Source organism: Squalius cephalus (genome assembly GCF_949319135.1).
Source record: "Squalius cephalus genome assembly, chromosome: 25".
Classification (NCBI taxonomy): domain Eukaryota; kingdom Metazoa; phylum Chordata; class Actinopteri; order Cypriniformes; family Leuciscidae; genus Squalius; species Squalius cephalus.
The window spans coordinates 21,080,241-21,099,559 of NC_137146.1; positions in this window are offsets into that span (position 1 = coordinate 21,080,241).

Sequence of the window (19,319 nt, forward strand, 5' to 3'; positions counted from 1 at the left end):
TGCCGTGACAACCCGCGCTGTCAGCTGGTGCTCGATGGCACACGGCACGCTGAGCGGCTCGAGCCTTTTAAAAAAGGGGAGACGAACAAAGTGCCGATGTGGTCATGCGCTCCTGAGAGAACATGCACCACCCACGAACGTAGTCTCACACACTGATTAGGCATGTGAAACAATGAACGTGGCCGTCAAATGAGGACAGGAAACGATCACATCCAGAAACACACGAGTGAAACGTCATCCTGAAAAGGACGCGATCTTCACTCGTGTTGCTCTTTCAGGAAGAAAGTACTCTCTTTATTGTGCTGAAGCACACAGGGACCCAACGCGGCGACACAGCGGGGAAACTGCAAGCCCGCTGTGCGCACTCAACCGTTTACCAGCTGTAAAAACAGCTTTTGAATTAACAGAGTGTAGACGCAGCCGGCAGACAGGAAAACGCGCGGTCGCTGAAACGCCGTCTCACCAACACAGAGAGATCCCTTCCCGAAACAGCAGACTCGTAGAGCGTAAGATAAATACAATCTTAAAGCTCATTCACTCAGAGAGGACACAATCGGTCAGCTCCGAAGCTAAAAGCACTATGCAATGCGTTCCTTCCGCCTTTATACCCGCGCTGGTAGGCGGGCTGCGGAATGCAAATCTTGCATGCCAATTTTCATTGGCTCGTTTTAATTCACTCGTAGGCAATTGGTCTCCCTAGCATGATCCCAATTCGTCAGGGGAACTCCCCCGACGAGGCGTCGGAGTTCCCTGATGACGAAAGGGAACCACAGTTTTGCAAATATTTGAGCTACTATGAAGCTACTGAAAATGTAGTTAAATTAGCAGCATTGCTACTATTAGTTAACTACTCCCCTTTACTGAGCATCATAAGATTTTGGTGTTCTTTTAAGTTTGATCTCTCTGCAAAATCTGTCTTTCTCACTAATATAGAGCTGAAACGGTTTCTGGGTCTTGATCCAGCTGGCAGAGATTAATGCAGTGGAGTTCTGCCCTCAACACCCACCTCCCCCTTAGCGCGAACCTGCTTCATTTCATGTGGCTGCAGGTAGCCTGCCCTGGGTCAAAGGTGAGAATGTAGGACACACCCCAAAAATGCATGGGTGTGTCAGAGTAATTAGTTATGCAGCTAAATGTGTCTCTCAGGTGCTCAGTGTGTGTGTGATATCTGAATATTAGGCATTTAATGTGGCTGTAAATCCATGTGCTATGAAGTGTCATGCTTGACTTCATTTAAAATGCCACTAGTTTTGTGATGATTACTGTGTGCACATTGAATGAGCATTCAGATTAATAGTCACCTAAAGAATCTATGTAATGCTATGCGCTCAACAGTTTTTTTTTTTTTAACTCTTTAAGGAAATGTGACCACGATGTGATCTTAAAGAGATAGACAAGACAGAATGTGTACATCATTCTGTACTTACGTTCTCACGTTCCAGACGGCAGTCCAAAACAGTGAATGTAATCATCATACTGGCAAAAGAGTCAGGAAATAACTCAGGATCCAGTCCATCGTCTGCTGGTACAGCAGGCATGAACACCAAAACGAAATGACAAAAGACAAGGGCAAACACACCACATTTAAAGGCAGTACTTCAGGTGCGCTGAACTGATTAGCTCATCAGCAGAGAAGTGTTGCCTGGCAATGCGATCCACCAACAGGTGACAGAAAACACAACAAGACAAGCAAGATGAACCCACAGACTTGCAAACCGTGACAGTACCCCTCCCATTAAGAGCGCCTCCTGGCACTATCAGAGGAACCTACCTGTCGGTTGTAATCATCGATAAGGGAGTGATCCAATATGTCCCTTGCAGGCACCCAACTTCTCTCCTCTGGACGTAACCCTCCCAGTCCACCAAATACTGTAACAAAATCGAGCGCAATGTGGGACCAGGGTCTCGAAGGGACTGACAGCGGCTGAAGGAGTCCAGCAGGGGGACGATTGTACGTCTTACAACTATCACAAACAGAGCAGAAAAAATTAGGGATGCACCGATACCATTTTTTTCAGAATCGATCCGATACCAAAAATTCTGAGTATCGACCGATACCGATCCGATACCGATACCAGTGCAGTTTTTTTTTTAATCAAGTAGAATTTCTATAACTCTGTGTTGAACTGATAATCACTATTTTGTGTGTTAAACACAATCTACTTAATACAGACAACTTCATTATAAAGAAAAACAACAACAACAAAAAATATATGATCATAATGTGACATAAATGCTATTATAAACTAGATTAGTGGATAATTGTGCACAATAATTGTTTAAAATCTGAACATTTTGTGAAAAAAAACGTTTAGTGGGGAACAAGACAATAAGTGTAACACTAAATCTGGTAAAACTTTACACATTGCTCTTTGTATTGTTGTAAAATACATTAATGGAAAAACAAGATAACAAAAATCTAAAATATCAATTATTTTATATATAGCCTACTATAAATTTGAGACATTTTTTAAATGTATAGCACAGCTGTTTAATGTGGTAGCAACATATGATAGATAGGACAGAACAAGAACGGCTATTGATAATCTTTCATTGCGTCACTGTGTTATGATATGAAAGGCTCCAATACAGTGCGGCACAAAGCGCTTAGGCGCATCCCGAGCGCAGAATGATGTGCTTGAAGCAACATGAGTTACAGCGCGCAGCGCGTCGAGTCCGCATTGAAAAGTTTAAAGCACAAAGAAAATACATATTGATGCGTAGTGTATTATACAGTATCTATCTATGCATTAGTCTATTCAGCAGTTCCTTTTAACGGTTTTAAATTTCAGTTACTGTGCGCGTGAAGAACAAATAGTGCTCTGACTTTACTCTAGTGTTGTGATCTAACAGACACCCCGGTAGAAAGTAACATGATTAAGGTACAGCAATAAAGTCCAGCAAGATAAAGTTGTTTTATGCGAAACCATAGACATTTATCTACAGATCAAGTATAATAATAGTAGCATTGAATCATCTTGGAGAGAGTTTCATCGTGTTAACTGTCATTACCGAACGCGACGCGCTGTTTAAATGCTGAATGAAGAATGATTGACAGCCGCAGCTGAGGGAAACGTTTACGTGAGCTTGAATTTAACGACTTAAATATTCATTTCTATCTCACATACTATATAATGGCTTCAGAACACTTATAATATTGTGCACGAAAACTTATGTTGCTTTATAATGTCTGTGTGCCTTTTGTGGGGCTTAACAATAACACTGAATAGTATACGCACAATATCGGATTTGGATCGGCCTCATCTGACCGATACCCGATCCGGCAAAAATGGCAGTATCGGAGCCGATACCGGATCGGTGCATCCCTAGAAAACCCCCCCCCGCACAGATCCATCTTGCCGTCCTCGGAGAAACACCAGACCAACCCCCACCTCCGAGACATCCACCTCCACCACAAACTGATGAGAGGAATAAGGGGTAATAAGAATGAGAGCTGAAACAAAGCAGCTCTTGAGGTTGGAAAGGTAGCATCGGCTACTTTAGACCACCTGAATGTCATTTTGGTGGAGGTCAAGGCAGTCAGAGGGGCGCCTAGCTGGCTGTAATTGCGAATAAAACGGCAGTAAAAATTGGCAAAGCCCAGAAACCTCTGCAGGGCCTTGTTGGGATCCATGCGCACGCCCTCAGATGACACAATATATCATAAAAAGGGAACAGACTGTGCATGAAAAATGCATTTCTCCGCTTGACAAAAAGTCCATTCTCTAAAAGCCTTTGAAGCACTCGCCTGACATGCTAAACATGTTCCTGGAGAGATATATCAATATATCATCCAGGTAAACATAAATTAAATGATTGTCCATATCTCTCAGCACATCATTGACGAGTGCCTGAAACACTGCGGGAGCATTGGATAGCCCAAACGGCATAACCAAATTTTCAAAGTGCCCCCTGGGGGTATTGAAGGCAGTCTTCCACTCACCCCCCTCCCTGACGCAGACCAAATGATAGGCGTTGCGAAGGTCCAACTTCGTGAAAAAGGAAGCTTCTTGCAACCGCTCGAAGGCTGAAGACATAAACAGCAAAGGATAAGTATTCTGAACCGTGATGTTGTTCAAACCTTGATAGTTAATACATGGGGGCAGGGAACCAAAGAAAAGCCCCACACCTGCAGGAGAAGAGGAAGGGCGGATGCGTTTTGCTGCCAGAGAATCAGAAATATATTTCTCCATGGCCTCCCTTTCCGGAGCACAAAGCGAATATAATCTGTCTTAGGCAGAGTACCTGGTAAAAAGTCGATGGCACAGTCATAGTGATGATGAGGAGGGAGAGAAGCAGCTTGAGACTTACTAAACACTTCCTTCAGGTCAAGGTACTCCTTAGGCACATTTGACAGGTCTACAGGTTCATCCTCTGACACAAAACAAAACACAGACAATCATGCAGACACTAAACAAGCAGCATGACAATGGTCACTGCTCTGATGCCAGTTGATGTGTGGGTTATGAAGTGTAAACTAAGGATGTTCAAGAACTACTGGAGCGAGGGGGGAGTCAATTAACATAATATCGATCTCTTCAGTGTGATTGCCTGAAGTGGTGAGACTCACCAGCCTGGTGGAATGAGTGACGAAGGGAAGTGCTTGACCATCAAGGGCATTGACAGATATAGGATGGGGTAAGGGAAATAACACAAACCTTGAGTTGATGGCCAGAGTGATGTCCAAAAAATTCCCTTCAGCTCCATAGTCCAGTAGAGTTGTGATAAGCAGCAACTCATTGCAGTCTGACCGGGAGGAGAGTGGCAGAAAAGGAGGATTTCTCAAAGGCAATGCCACCCATCAGTAACCTCAAAACTACTGAAGGGCTCTGACTTTTGCTGGACATTGTTCTGCAATGTGACCCGCAGCTCCACAATATAAACAATCCCAATGTCCTTCGACAATCCTTCCCCTACCGGGAAAGCCGAGTTCTGCCCACCTGCATGGGTTCCGAATCGAAAGCAGGGCTGACCGTAGTGTTGGAGATACCCGAAGAGCAAGCCTCTCTCTCAGGAACAAAGCTCTGAAAAACACGTTGATTACAACGATGCAATTGAGCATCAACTCTGATAGCCAACTCAATCAAACCATCCAAGTCAGTGGGTAAATCCAATGCAAATATCTCCTTTTGGATATGGTCAGCTAACCCATGCAGGAACATATCCCACTCCGCCTCCTCGTTCCACTTGCATTCAGCAGCAAATGTCCTAAACTCAATAGAATAATCCGGTTTCCTTGACGCAAATCCGCCAGCACACAACTGCACGTCGAATACCCTTTTCAGTTCTTCAGAGAAAGACTGGAACGAGGAACAACATGGATGGTTATTTTCCCACACCGCCATTCCCAAAAGTCCCGCCAACCAGACGACAGCATGATCACCAACGCCACTTTAGTGTTCTGTAGGAAAAGCTGATGACTGGAGGGCAAAAAAACAAAGAGCACTAGGCCAAAAATGTGTGGCTCACCAGAGTAAGTGGATGGTGGTGGTAGTCGTGGTTGAGTGTGATGATCGGCATGATCTCTGATGGGTGGTTTAGGCGGGGGACAGGTGGAGGGTCTGGTGCAGTCGGAGATTCTGTAGCGTCAGTCTTCATCTGCTGGAACTGGGTAGTTAACTCGGACACCTCCGCTACCAAGGCATGGACTGCACAACCGGTTGCAAACATCTGTTTCTCTTGCTTTGCCATTCTAGCGTTGTTGCTAGACAAAAAGTATCTTAACATAGAAGCATTCGCTGGATATATTTAGGTCAGATCGTTATGTCAGGAAATAATTCAGGATCCAGTCGCAAAAGCAGGGAAGTCAGTTTATTTATAAACAGACAATAGTTAAGCAGGATGGTCAGAATCGTGGGTAGATAATGGTGAATGGCAGGCCTTGGCAGTGAGGAGACTGCAACGGGCTGAGCCAGCGACATCACTAGGATTGGAAGACGGGGGGGCTTAGCCCCCAGGGTATTTGTAACTTGCGTTTATAGAAAATCTTACAGTGAATTTGAGTAAAAAACAGCTATGTACTGTATATGTTTAGCTGTATTTGTCTCTTCAACCCCGTTACCATCTTCAACCCTGTTACCCTAGTCTCAACCCCTTCACACCTACATTTTTATTAATTATTTTTTTAAGTTTATGAATAAGTAATTTAATGTTTGTTGAACTTAGTCAGAAATGTTCAGAGCAATCATAAGAATACAATTTCTGGTATGCTATTATTTCAATTCAATTCAATTATTGTATTTTGATTTAATATTGACTCATTTGGATAAATATTAGGTAGGCTACACAAAGTAGGCGTTAATTTTTCTCAAGAAAAAAACAACTCACCTAATGCGGTAAACATACAGAAAGCCCTATCAGCTGGCAGTATTATTTAAATTTAAAAATAACTCTAAATATAATGCGTTTTTTTTTTTTTTTTTTTATAATAACAACTTTATTTAATGATATAATTAAAAATATAATAAATATGTAATATAGAACACATATTTAGCAAAATACTCTCTATAGCTCTTTTTTTTCTTGCCAACTACGTGCTGTAGCCTATTATGGTCATTAAATGGCTTTCCTGAGGTAAATGTGACATAATTGTTCTCCAGCTATGTTATTGACCTCTTCACGCTGATAAAAAACACTGATTGATCGATATTTTGTATGAGGAATATACATTTCGGTAAGTTGTAACCTACTACTGTATCTTTCAACAGTGTTCGTGTTTTTTTACTATTAGCTAGTAGAGATGATCGGTTCACGTGCGCTGGGGATCTGTCACGTAACATTTACAAACGCCAAAACGGTATTTATTGTTTGAATTTCGTAATAAAATTGACAGAATCTGAGAGTTGAGATTCTTTTATATCATAAAGTAACCTGCTCTGTCTAGTCTGTTGGTCTCCGTGTCCTCTTTGCTTCACGATTTTTCTGTGCGTGAGAAAATAGATGTGTGGCGTGAGAGCGTATGAAAAGTGTCAATTGCGTGTGTCTCACGGTGAATGCGTGAGAGTTGGCAGCTGTGTTACGACTCTTTGCACTGTCCTGATACACTGGACCCACTACAGTACGCTTATCGTTCAAACCGCTCTACGGATGACGCTATCTCTATCTCTCATCTCCTTCATACATCTCTTACTCACCTGGACACTCGGAGAGGGAATTATGTGAAAATGCTCTTCATCGACTATAGCTCTGCATTTAATACCATAATTCCCTCCACACTCACCACCAAGCTGGAACACCTGGGACTTAGCTCATCAATGTGTCAGTGGATCTCCAATTTTCTGACTGGCAGACCACAGGCAGTAAGGATGGGCGGACATGTCTCAGCCTCACTCACTCTCAGCACTGGAGCTCCTCAGGGGTGTGTTCTGAGCCCCCTGCTGTACTCTCTGTACACCTACGACTGTGTGGCCACTACCAACTCCACCACCGTCATTAAGTTTGCTGACGACACTGTCGTGGTGGGCCTGATCACGAACAACGATGAGTCGGCCTACCTAGAGGAGATTGGAAATCTGGAGAATTGGTGCCAGAGGAACAATCTCCTCCTGAACGTCAGCAAGACAAAGGAGCTGATAGTGGACTTTTGTACAAAGCAGGAGAGGAACTACCAGACCCCCGTCATCAACAGGAGCCCAGTGGAGAGAGTGGACAGCTTTCGATACCTCGGTGTATACATCACGCAGGACCTATCATGGTCCTGTCACATCAACACCGTGGTGAAAAAGGCCCGGCAGCGTCTCTACCACCTAAGACGCTTGAGAGACTTCAGACTGCCCCCTAAGGTGCTCAGGAATTTCTACTCCTGCACCATAGAGAGCATCCTGACGGGAAACATCACAACCTGGTTTGGAAACAGCACCACGCAGGACAGACGAGCTCTACAGAGGGTGGTGCGATCAGCTGAGTGCATCATCCGCGCCAAGCTCCCTGACCTGCACTCGATCTACAGCAAGCGGTGCTGGACCAAGGCCAGGAAGATAGTGAAGGACCTCAGCCATCCTAACAATGGACTGTTCTCTCTGTTGCGGTCTGGAAAGCGCTTCCGCTCCCTGAAGGCCAACACAGAGAGACTGAGGAGGAGCTTCTTCCCGCAGGCGATAAGGTCTCTCAACCACAACACAACACAGGACTAATAATATATTTTTGCAATATCCAACACTGACTGGGCATCCATGGCCACCCTGGACACACTCATGCACACTTTGCACTACATATTTATATTTATATTTTCATATTTTCATTTATATTTTCATTTATATCTTCATATTTATATTTTCATATTTTTATATTTTCATATTTTTATCTTATGGACCACTGCACAAATATATCATGTTTATCATATTTATATTTTCATCTATGGACCACTGCACAAATCACTTTAAATAAGACACTTATGAAGTCACTTTTTATGCATGTTTGCACACCAGAGCCATTTCAAACTTCTATACTTCTAAACTTTTGTTTTGACAAATTTTTATTTCTATATTTCTATATCTGTTATATGTGACCAGATTAAGTGTTTTAGTTGGGAAGTAGACACCTATGTAGGCTATCTACACTTACTCCAGTCCTACAGAGGGAGTCGGTTGCAGGCTAACTTCCGGTATTTAGTTTTCCACTAGGAAGTAGATAAAAGCAGTGTGCAGGGTGGATGAATTGTTTGTGGTTGGCCCGGTCAGCGTGCGTTAAGTGCGAGCTGAAAAGTGATTTATAGCAGAAGTTTATTTTCGCGTCAGGCGCAGCTTGTTAAAAGTGGGACGAGTAACTGGTCGCTGCATCGCCTTTGTTCTCAATCAAAAGCAGGGACGCGGCGAGCTGGAGCAACGAGAGCTTTTCATGCATACGGGCGAATTGCTGTTGTAGTTGTAAACAGGAACGCTTTTAGGGATTAAGCCGGATGCCGAGGAGTCGAGTGGAGCACCAGTAATTAATACAACTAGGAGCGGGGATCCTAAGTGCAAGAAACTGAGTGTTTCGGGGTGCAATTGCCGCTTTCCCCTATTATAAATGTGAGAATTGTATTGTACCTCCAAGGTGTATTGTACATTTTGTTTGTTTTGTTTGTTGTTTTCTTTGCTTTCTTGAAGGGGTGGGTTTTGATGAATGGTCTGGTAAACCGTATTCTAACATTGCGCAACACTTATCCAAAGCTAACCTCTAGCGTAGAATTGAGGTGGTTTCTCATGTATTATTCAGTTTGAGCTTGTCGTGTACTGGGTGTCCATATTGCAGGTGTTGTGTTAACTAAGATTGCGGTATTTGATACACTGTGTGATAGTGAGGTTTTGCTGTTGGCCATTTGTGTGCCTATGGACAGTATTATTTGCCAACCTTCAATATTTTAATGATACCATTTGTGATAATAAAGCAAGATATTATTTTTTGTGTATACCAGCCTTTGTCTTCCTTTGAATCCTTTAAGATACCTGTTGAAGGGAACTAGGTAACACTGATAAAGAAAAGTTCCATAATGTTACATCTGGCGTAGTCGGCTCAGGATTCTAAGGCTGGTTGCATAGTTGTTTATTTTTTTGTTTTTGTTTGTTTGTTTTTTTGTTTTGTGTCATTATTGTATCGTTGTGGTACTTGGAGGTACAAGGTTGTTTTGTTAGGGGGGAAGCGGCAGTTCACCATCTTCAGGGAGAACGTGGTTGGAGACTCGGCAGCCAGTGCTTATCGAAGATCAACTGAGACAATGTCTTCTCCACAAGGCATGACGGAACTACGGGAGCTAATGGACCAAATTCGACAGCTTCAGGCTGAAAATGAACAATTGAAAGCACAGGGACAGGACAGAAACAGGGATACTGATGCTTCTACTTCTAACAGTGAGTCTCGTATAACACCTGCCTCTACTGATTCTGAACAGTCTACATCTAGTAATGCATCTGGGTCTGCTTCGATTCATGCACGTTATGTTTATGTCCCACGAGAGCGCAAATGTTCTAAATTTACTGGTAAAATGTCTGTTGACCTAATCACTTTAGATCAATGGGTCACTGAGGTCCGTAGATGCCTCGAGGCTAGGCCTATGCCTAATGCTGAACAAGTGTTGTTTCTGTACGATTATCTGGATGGGGGGGCAAAAGCAGAGGTGGAGTTTCATGAAGCTTCAGATAGGGATACACCTGAAAAGATTTTTAAGATTCTTGCTGAAAATTTCAGTTGTTCTCAGTCCTATGTGGCGGCGCAGTTGTGTTTTTTTCAGCGACACCAGAAAGAGGGGGAGTCCCTACGTGATTTTTCTCATGTCTTAAAGTCTTTAATGGACGCTGTAATTAAAAAGACACCTGGTGGAATTTTAAATCATGATTTAGTGCTACGCGACCAGTTTGCTGAAAATGTAAATGATGACATGTTGAGAAGGGAGCTAAAAAGACGGCTTGCACTAGACCCTGACATGAGTTTTGTTACACTCCGTAGCATAGCTATTAAATGGGTGGATGAGGGAAAGCAAGGAATGAGGACTAGACCCAGAGCTTGCTCCTTCGATACTCACGTATCTGTTGGGGGTAGTCGCGGTGTAGATTCTAATGCAATATCGGCAACCAACACTGAAATGATAGAGCTAAAAGAATGCTTACGGCGGCAGCAGGCCCAACTAGATGCCATTTTGTCACAATTAAATTCATCTCGTCCACAAGCTAACTCCAGGAGTGTAGGAGGCCAGTCCAAAACATACCGGTTTCATCCTGATGGCAGGCCGATTTGCAATCGCTGCAGCAGAGCAGGGCACATTGCCAAATACTGTCGTATCGATCCAAACTCTAGTAATGTAGCAACCCAGGGGGTGGGGCAGAGGGCTGCAGCTCATAATCAGTTAGCGGAATCACCCGCTCCTCCACAGCCGCAGGAAAACTAGTGCCCTCTGGTGTGGGGAGTCAAACACCAAGGGGGGCTCAATTAGGCTCTTGTTACTCGGCTTTGGATACCATTCCCCACCTCATAGGTCAGTGTCCAGTAGTTCAGGTCTGGATGGGAGGAAAGGCAATTACATGTTTACTGGACACAGGCTCTATGGTTTCCACAATAACAGAAACATTCTTTTGGGAAAATTTTCAATCCCGTGAGGAGTCCCTTAAACCGTGCAGTTGGCTCCAATTACGAGCAGCGAATGGGTACGAAATCCCATACTCAGGTTATCTTGAATTAGATGTGACCGTATTGGGTAAAACCTCCCCTAACATGGGCATTTTAGTAGTGCGGGATCCAACCGATCCTTTTACTCAACAACAGAAGCGTGTGGTCCCTGGTCTATTAGGTATGAACATCATCCAGAGTTTTTATAAAGAATTGTTTGCTGACACAATGTCAACCTCAGCCCAGGTCTCTCTGATGGATAAAGATAGCAGAGTATGGCGACAGGCTTTTACCACATGCCAGTCCATTGAGAAACTCCATAGTAAAGGGTGCTTAGGCAGGGCTAGAGTTCAGAGTTCTGCAGTTCGCATTCCTGCCGGGTCTTTAAAACTTATTCCCATAGTTTGTCCCAGCGCTGCTAACCTCTCCCTCCACTCTGTGCTAATGGAACCGCCCATAGAAGAAACCCAGTTGCCAGTGGGTATTTTGATCTCTAAGGCGTTACTATCAGTGAAGAACGGGCTGGTAGAAATACCAGTCACTAATGTGAGTTCACAAGAGGTGTGGCTGCAACCGCACACCAGCTTGGGTGTACTCCATATGGTTCAGGTTATGTCTTCAGGGTGTTCAGTGAACATTGTGGAAGGGTGTAGTGGGGAACAGGTGGCCGTAGTCCAGTCAGCTGAGATTAAAACTACTCCCGCAATTGATTTTTCTAACATGTCTTGGCCAACCCTATCTGTAGATCAGGAATATCAAGTAAAAGTACTATTGCAGAAACATAGCAATGTTTTCAGTCAGGGGGAGGGTGATATAGGGTGTACCACTTTGGTAGAGCATCAGATCCACCTCAATGATGATGTCCCCATTAGGCAGAGATACCGTCGATTGCCTCCTTCCCAGTATGACCAAGTCAAAGCCCACATACAGCAGCTGTTGGAGACAGGAGTTGTGAAACCTAGTTCTAGTCCATACTCGTCGCCTATAGTTATCGTGCAAAAGAAAGGGGGGGACCTTAGACTCTGTGTTGACTATCGGCTCTTGAATGCAAAGACGAGGAAGGACGCTTACCCACTCCCCCGGATAGACGAGTCCTTGGATGCACTGACTGGAGCGAAATGGTTCTCAACTTTAGACCTTGCTAGTGGTTACAACCAAGTGCCAGTCGCAGAAGTAGATAAGGCCAAGACAGCATTTTGTACACCGTTTGGACTCTTTGAGTTTAATCGTATGCCTTTTGGCCTTTGTAACTCACCGAGTACTTTCCAGAGGTTGATGGAGAGAATTTTTGGAGATCAAAGCTTTCAATCACTTCTACTTTACTTGGATGACATAATCATCTTCTCAACATCTTTTGATGAACACCTGAAGCGCTTGGAGCTCGTCTTTAACCGTCTGCACAGTAACCACCTCAAGTTAAAACCATCTAAATGCCATTTCTTTCAAAGAGAGGTAAAATACCTGGGACATGTCGTTTCTGCCGATGGGGTAGCTACTGATCCGGACAAAGTCAAAGCAGTAGCAGAATGGAAACAGCCGGCCACCACAAAGGAACTAAGATCTTTTCTGGGGTTTGCATCATATTACCGTCGTTTTGTTGAGGGCTTTGCAAAGATCGCCACACCATTGCATAGACTGGTTGCCCAGGTAGAGTCAGGTACTAATAGGTCTAGGTCCCGAGCTAACGTACTGGGAAACGGATGGACCCCAGAGTGCCAGCAGAGTTTTCAGACTCTAAAAACCCGCCTGATTAGCGCCCCCGTCTTAGCGTATGCTGATTTCACGAAACCGTTTGTTTTGGAAGTCGATGCAAGTCATGCTGGGCTTGGTGCTGTCCTAGCCCAAGAGCAAGATGGATGTAGGAAGCCCATTGCTTTTGCCAGTAGAGGGTTACGACCAACCGAGAGAAACATGTCCAACTATAGCTCCCGTAAGCTAGAGCTTCTGGCCCTTAAATGGGCCATAACCAGCAAGTTTAGGGAGTATCTTCTAGGTGCAAAGTTTGTAGTCTTCACCGACAATAACCCATTAAGTTATTTGCAGACGGCTAAGTTAGGGGCTACAGAACATCGCTGGGCTTCAGAGCTAGCTATGTTCGATTTTGAAATCAGATACCGCCCAGGCTCTGCGAACAGAAATGTGGATGCACTTTCCAGGCTGCCAGCCCCTGTTTCCATCTCCACGGTGGCCCCAGGCATAGAGGTCCCCTTAGTCCCTTCGAGTGCTAGTGACCGGAAGACCCAAACCCTGTGCCAAGAGACCAGTGCCTTACCAATCCGACAGAAGGCCGACTTGCAAGCCCTACAGATGGAGGACCCTGCTATTGGGCCATTCATTCAGCTCTGGAAACGAGGAGCAGTTCCAACAAAATCAGAACGGATACTGCTGCCCCCAGAGACTCAGAAACTGCTGAAGCATTGGCTAAGGATTCGGTGTCGGGATGGGGTGTTGTACCGCAGCGTTCGGCTGCCAGGGTACAGTAGGGAGACGTTTCAGCTTATCTTGCCGCAGTGCCTAAAACAGGAAGTCTTGAGAGGGCTTCATGATGACCATGGACATCAAGGTATAGAACGTACAACCCGCCTCATTAGAGAAAGATGTTTTTGGCCTGGTATGTCTCAAGAGATCGAGAACTATTGTCAGGAGTGCGGCCGTTGCATTGTAGCAAAAGCGGTCCGCCCACAAGTGAGAACTTTTCCAGGGAACCTGACCGCGTCCAGACCTCTGGAGGTTGTAGCCATCGATTTCACCACTTTAGAGAAATCAACAGATGGGCGTGAACATGTTTTGATTGTGACGGACGTATTCTCAAAGTTCACGCAGGCATACTCAGCCCGTGACCAGAAGGCCAGCACAGTAGCTAAACTACTCACGGAGGGTTGGTTTTATCGGTATGGGGTGCCCAAGCGGCTTCACAGTGACCAGGGTAGAAGTTTTGAGGGAGACCTCATGAAACAGTTGTGCCAGTTGTACAATATTGCCAAGAGCAGAACGACACCGTACCATCCGGAGGGTAACGGGCAGTGCGAAAGATTTAATCGCACGTTACACGATCTACTCCGCTCGTTACCCCCGGATCAGAAACGTAAATGGCCCCAAGCACTTCCCCATGTTCTGTTTGCATACAACACCACTCAGCATGCATCAACTGGCCACTCACCCTTTGAACTGATGTTTGGGCAGAAAGTACGACTGCCAGTGGATTTTCTTTTGGGCAGTACTGAGGAGGAAACTGGACCTGGGCATCCTCACGATTGGATGCTACAACACCAGCATAATCTTAGGGCAATTTACACACATGCACGGGATCGGTTAATGCTCTCAGCAGAGCGTCGAAACCAGCAGGTCACCCCGTCAGCGAACCAGCCACTTGCCCCTGGCACATTAGTCCACAGGAGGAGCCACCCTTTGGGCCGCCATAAGATTCAAGACTTTTGGGATGCTACAGTGTATCGAGTACAAGAGGCCTTGGACCAGGAGGGGAGAGTGTACAAAATCTGCCCAGTGGAAGGGACTGGACCGGAAAAGAACATTCATAGATCAGAGCTTCGAGTGATTCCAACTAAGGCACGGGCAGACCTGAACCACTCCACAACACTTCACAGAGTATGGGATCGTCAAGAGCCGGAGAAGTCTGGAATAAGTAGGTTGCGGTCGGCAGAGGATAGTGATTCGGAGGATGGGATTGTGCTGATGGAACCATTGACTAACATGGAGAATAACAGTGGTACACCGCCCGAATCTCACCACCTAAACCCACCTAGCCCCCCAGGGCTGATGACACCCGTGCCTGATGGGACAGAGGACCACACGTGCCTTGATGGCTATGTCACCCCCACCATGGAGGTTGAGCAAGGCTTCCCCCCAAACCCCAATACGGTAGTAAGGCGCTCAGTAAGGGCTACTGCAGGCCAGCATAGTAACCCATTCCATCTGCCTAGAAATGTCCATAGCAATGTGGGCCAAACTAACTCAATTGAGGGTAGACGCACATCCCCTACTCCCTTGTTAGTAAGATTTAGACCTTGGGTATAAGTAGAACGGGGGATATTCTCACCGGGACGGCGAGTTCTCAAAGCTGGGGTGGATGTGACCAGATTAAGTGTTTTAGTTGGGAAGTAGACACCTATGTAGGCTATCTACACTTACTCCAGTCCTACAGAGGGAGTCGGTTGCAGGCTAACTTCCGGTATTTAGTTTTCCACTAGGAAGTAGATAAAAGCAGTGTGCAGGGTGGATGAATTGTTTGTGGTTGGCCCGGTCAGCGTGCGTTAAGTGCGAGCTGAAAAGTGATTTATAGCAGAAGTTTATTTTCGCGTCAGGCGCAGCTTGTTAAAAGTGGGACGAGTAACTGGTCGCTGCATCGCCTTTGTTCTCAATCAAAAGCAGGGACGCGGCGAGCTGGAGCAACGAGAGCTTTTCATGCATACGGGCGAATTGCTGTTGTAGTTGTAAACAGGAACGCTTTTAGGGATTAAGCCGGATGCCGAGGAGTCGAGTGGAGCACCAGTAATTAATACAACTAGGAGCGGGGATCCTAAGTGCAAGAAACTGAGTGTTTCGGGGTGCAATTGCCGCTTTCCCCTATTATAAATGTGAGAATTGTATTGTACCTCCAAGGTGTATTGTACATTTTGTTTGTTTTGTTTGTTGTTTTCTTTGCTTTCTTGAAGGGGTGGGTTTTGATGAATGGTCTGGTAAACCGTATTCTAACATTGCGCAACACTTATCCAAAGCTAACCTCTAGCGTAGAATTGAGGTGGTTTCTCATGTATTATTCAGTTTGAGCTTGTCGTGTACTGGGTGTCCATATTGCAGGTGTTGTGTTAACTAAGATTGCGGTATTTGATACACTGTGTGATAGTGAGGTTTTGCTGTTGGCCATTTGTGTGCCTATGGACAGTATTATTTGCCAACCTTCAATATTTTAATGATACCATTTGTGATAATAAAGCAAGATATTATTTTTTGTGTATACCAGCCTTTGTCTTCCTTTGAATCCTTTAAGATACCTGTTGAAGGGAACTAGGTAACACTGATAAAGAAAAGTTCCATAATGTTACATATTGATATTTTTTCTATGGTCAATGGCAGTCGTGTAAGCATTTCACTGCATATCGTACTGTGTATGACTGTGTATGTGACAAATAAATAAATTTGAAATTTGAAATTTGAACTTCCGACTTTTCGGCTATTTTTTGTAGCTGGATATATATCATTTGTTGCGTCTAAATATGAATGAGGATACGGTTATTGATAAATCAAATTATTATTGTTGTTCTTATTATAATTTAGGGGGGCTTAGGAACATTTTGGGGTAGCTTCAGCCCCCGTAAAATAGGCCTAACGACGTCCCTGGCTGAGCGTCGTCTGCTGGTAGATAGTTCACAGAGAAACCCAGACATGAACAGGGAGTGAAACACATGGCACACCAAACTGGAAACAAAACTGGACAGGAAGAAACTGCAGGCATGAACACCAAAACAATCTGACAAAAGACAAGGGCAAACACACCACATTTAAAGGCAGTACTGATGGGTTTCAGGTGCGCTGAATTGATTAGCTCATCAGCTGAGAAGTGTTGCCTGGCAATGCGAGCCACCAACAGGTGACAGAAAACACAAGACAAGCAAGATGAACCCACAGACCTGTGAAACGTGACAAAAAGAATGATTAATGTGGCATTGAATTTAGACAAACATAGCTACACAAAGACAAACATACAGATAAATTCACTAATCTTCCAGCCTGGGTAACATCATCATGTACATTAACAATAATTTGGGACGAATATTATTTAAATTAATGGAAAAGTGCTTTTTTGGCTTGGCAAGAATTCGACCAGCCTCCAAGAGAAAGTGCTTCAGTGGACACAAGCTTTAAGAGCTGTCGCACTGCGACTCAAAATTTTCTGATATTGCCAAAACTTGGTCAGAGGCTAAGATTCATCGCAAAGACAATTCATTTACATCTGTGAATATCACACTAGTGGACCAAAGAATCACAATTTTACCCTATGACAACAGAAGTCCTTTATGTTCACAGAAATTTGTCTCAGATGATAAAATCATGGCCAAAAATGTCCTTGCAGTAGACAAATGATGTAAGAACGGTTTACTGTAGATGCTTTCATAATAACATTTACTGCCACTTCCTAGACAAAGTAAAGGACGTGGGGATACAAAGGAGGTGGGGATACTCCAGTTGAAATTTCCCAATTTCCAATCATGTTGTTTTCCAATAATTTGGTATTCTCCAGCATCCGCTTGGACATAGCCAATGGAACATTGTTGAAGTCACATACATTATGTAAAATTTTCAAATGACACTAAAGCTTAGATTGATCGATCTCTACCAACTTTACATTTCAGACCTCAAGCTCTATTAGTGAAGTTTGCACAGGTGTCTTTGCAGACAAGCCATAAGTGTAGTTCATCACATTATCTCCATGACCATGTTCCAGTAACACTTGCCAATCACATACTTCTACTTTTTTACCATTTTAAACAAGCTTCTATTCCTAAAAAGGTTTTGCTCAAAAAGTGTGGTTGTGCTATCTCTCACTTGTTTTAAATGTTGGTTTTCAATGATATTAAGACATTTTTAAGTGTTAGTTTGTTCAAAAACTTTTATGGCCCACTGTAAATGGTTTTGGGTAAGAAACGGTCCTGTCTCTCTCCACATTTCACTCAGACTTTTGAACTTCTTCTTCGTCCTAGCGTCTGTCCCATATTTGCACTGGGTCCGCTTGTTCGCATGCCTTTTGTCAATTGGCTCGATTCAGAGCATCACCAGGAGCGATATTGACTGCGTTCATATCCTCTGCCAGGCAAACAAGCCACTGTCATGCGCCTTCGGATCCCTGGTGCACACCGATGGTGGTCGGAAACGGTTCGGACAGGCCGGGGGGGCATTGGACGGCGCTGGTGGTGCTGGTGTAGAGGAGCTGGATCCACCGCACATACTCTTCGGGGGCACCATGAGAGCAGAGGGAATGTCAGATGAGGTCCCGGGGCACACGGTCGAATGATCAGACCTGTGAACAAAGAACAGGCAAATACATACAGAGATGAAAGTAGCATAATAATAGACTGCTCTTAAAACACACCAGCAGCAAAAGTGATGTCATTATGAAACAAACTCTTCCTCTTATGTAACAGTTCCAGTTTCTTCTAATTGGGCTGTGACAATAGTCAAAGCATCATCATACCGTGGATTCAGGTGTCACGTACAGACAGGCTTTCATTTACCTCAGCTGCAAAATCCCAGCATCCAGCTGTCAGTCTCTCTGGCATCAGCGTGCTGCTGACTGCTCCATAAATATGACACCTTGTTTTGTCCTGCCGGTGTCTGGAGGTGCTGCATGGCCTTTGAGGGGGAGACAAGTAAACTAATAGGCTTTCTCTGATGCATGGGAACACGGGCTCGCGGCTCAACGATCGCCCTGCGGCGACTCCTGACAGCCACATAATGACTGTATACCTGTCAACTGAAGGATATCTGTCGAGCCATAAATACAGAGTTGCCTTTTTGACATCATTTTTTTTTTTTAAACTCAATGATCAACAGAACACAGGCCGCTTTTACCCAGCCTTTTTTCACACACAAAAAAATATCACAAACTCAGACACACGCAACCGCACACACTGAAAACAGCTTCTGAGGGGAAATGTATGCTGTTATAATTGCGTTTTTCTGCACTGTACTGCACTCGTGTGCTATGGTGTGTGTTTGTGTGCGACAGGAAGCACAATGCAACACAAGGCGAATGAGATGTAGAAAACAAGCACACATGTCTGTACACTGCCTAAGGGTTACAGGTGAACACTCTCTCTGCTTTGTTAGGCTGTTTTTCTCCTTTACAGTACTGATATTAAATGGAGACTCTGCTTATTCTCAGATTTTTTTTCCTATGAAAAAAACAAAACAAACTAACAGTAATTTTTAGAGCAGTGGTTCTCAACCAGGAGGCAGAGGTCCACTAGGAGGCCTCGAGATTACTTAAAATGATTTAAAGAAAAAAAAAGATATTTCTTCTTTTAATCCACACCTTCAACATTTTCTTTTTCTTTATTAATCTTTGAAGAACCAGGGTTCGCACTGTCTAGGAAAGCCTGGGTAAATGAGGAAGCCTAATTTTAAAAGTGTGATTTTTAGAGTGATTTTTAGACCAGGAAAAGTCATGAACATTTTTAGGCATTTGTTCTAGTTATACCAAAGACAATGACTGGAAAAGCCAA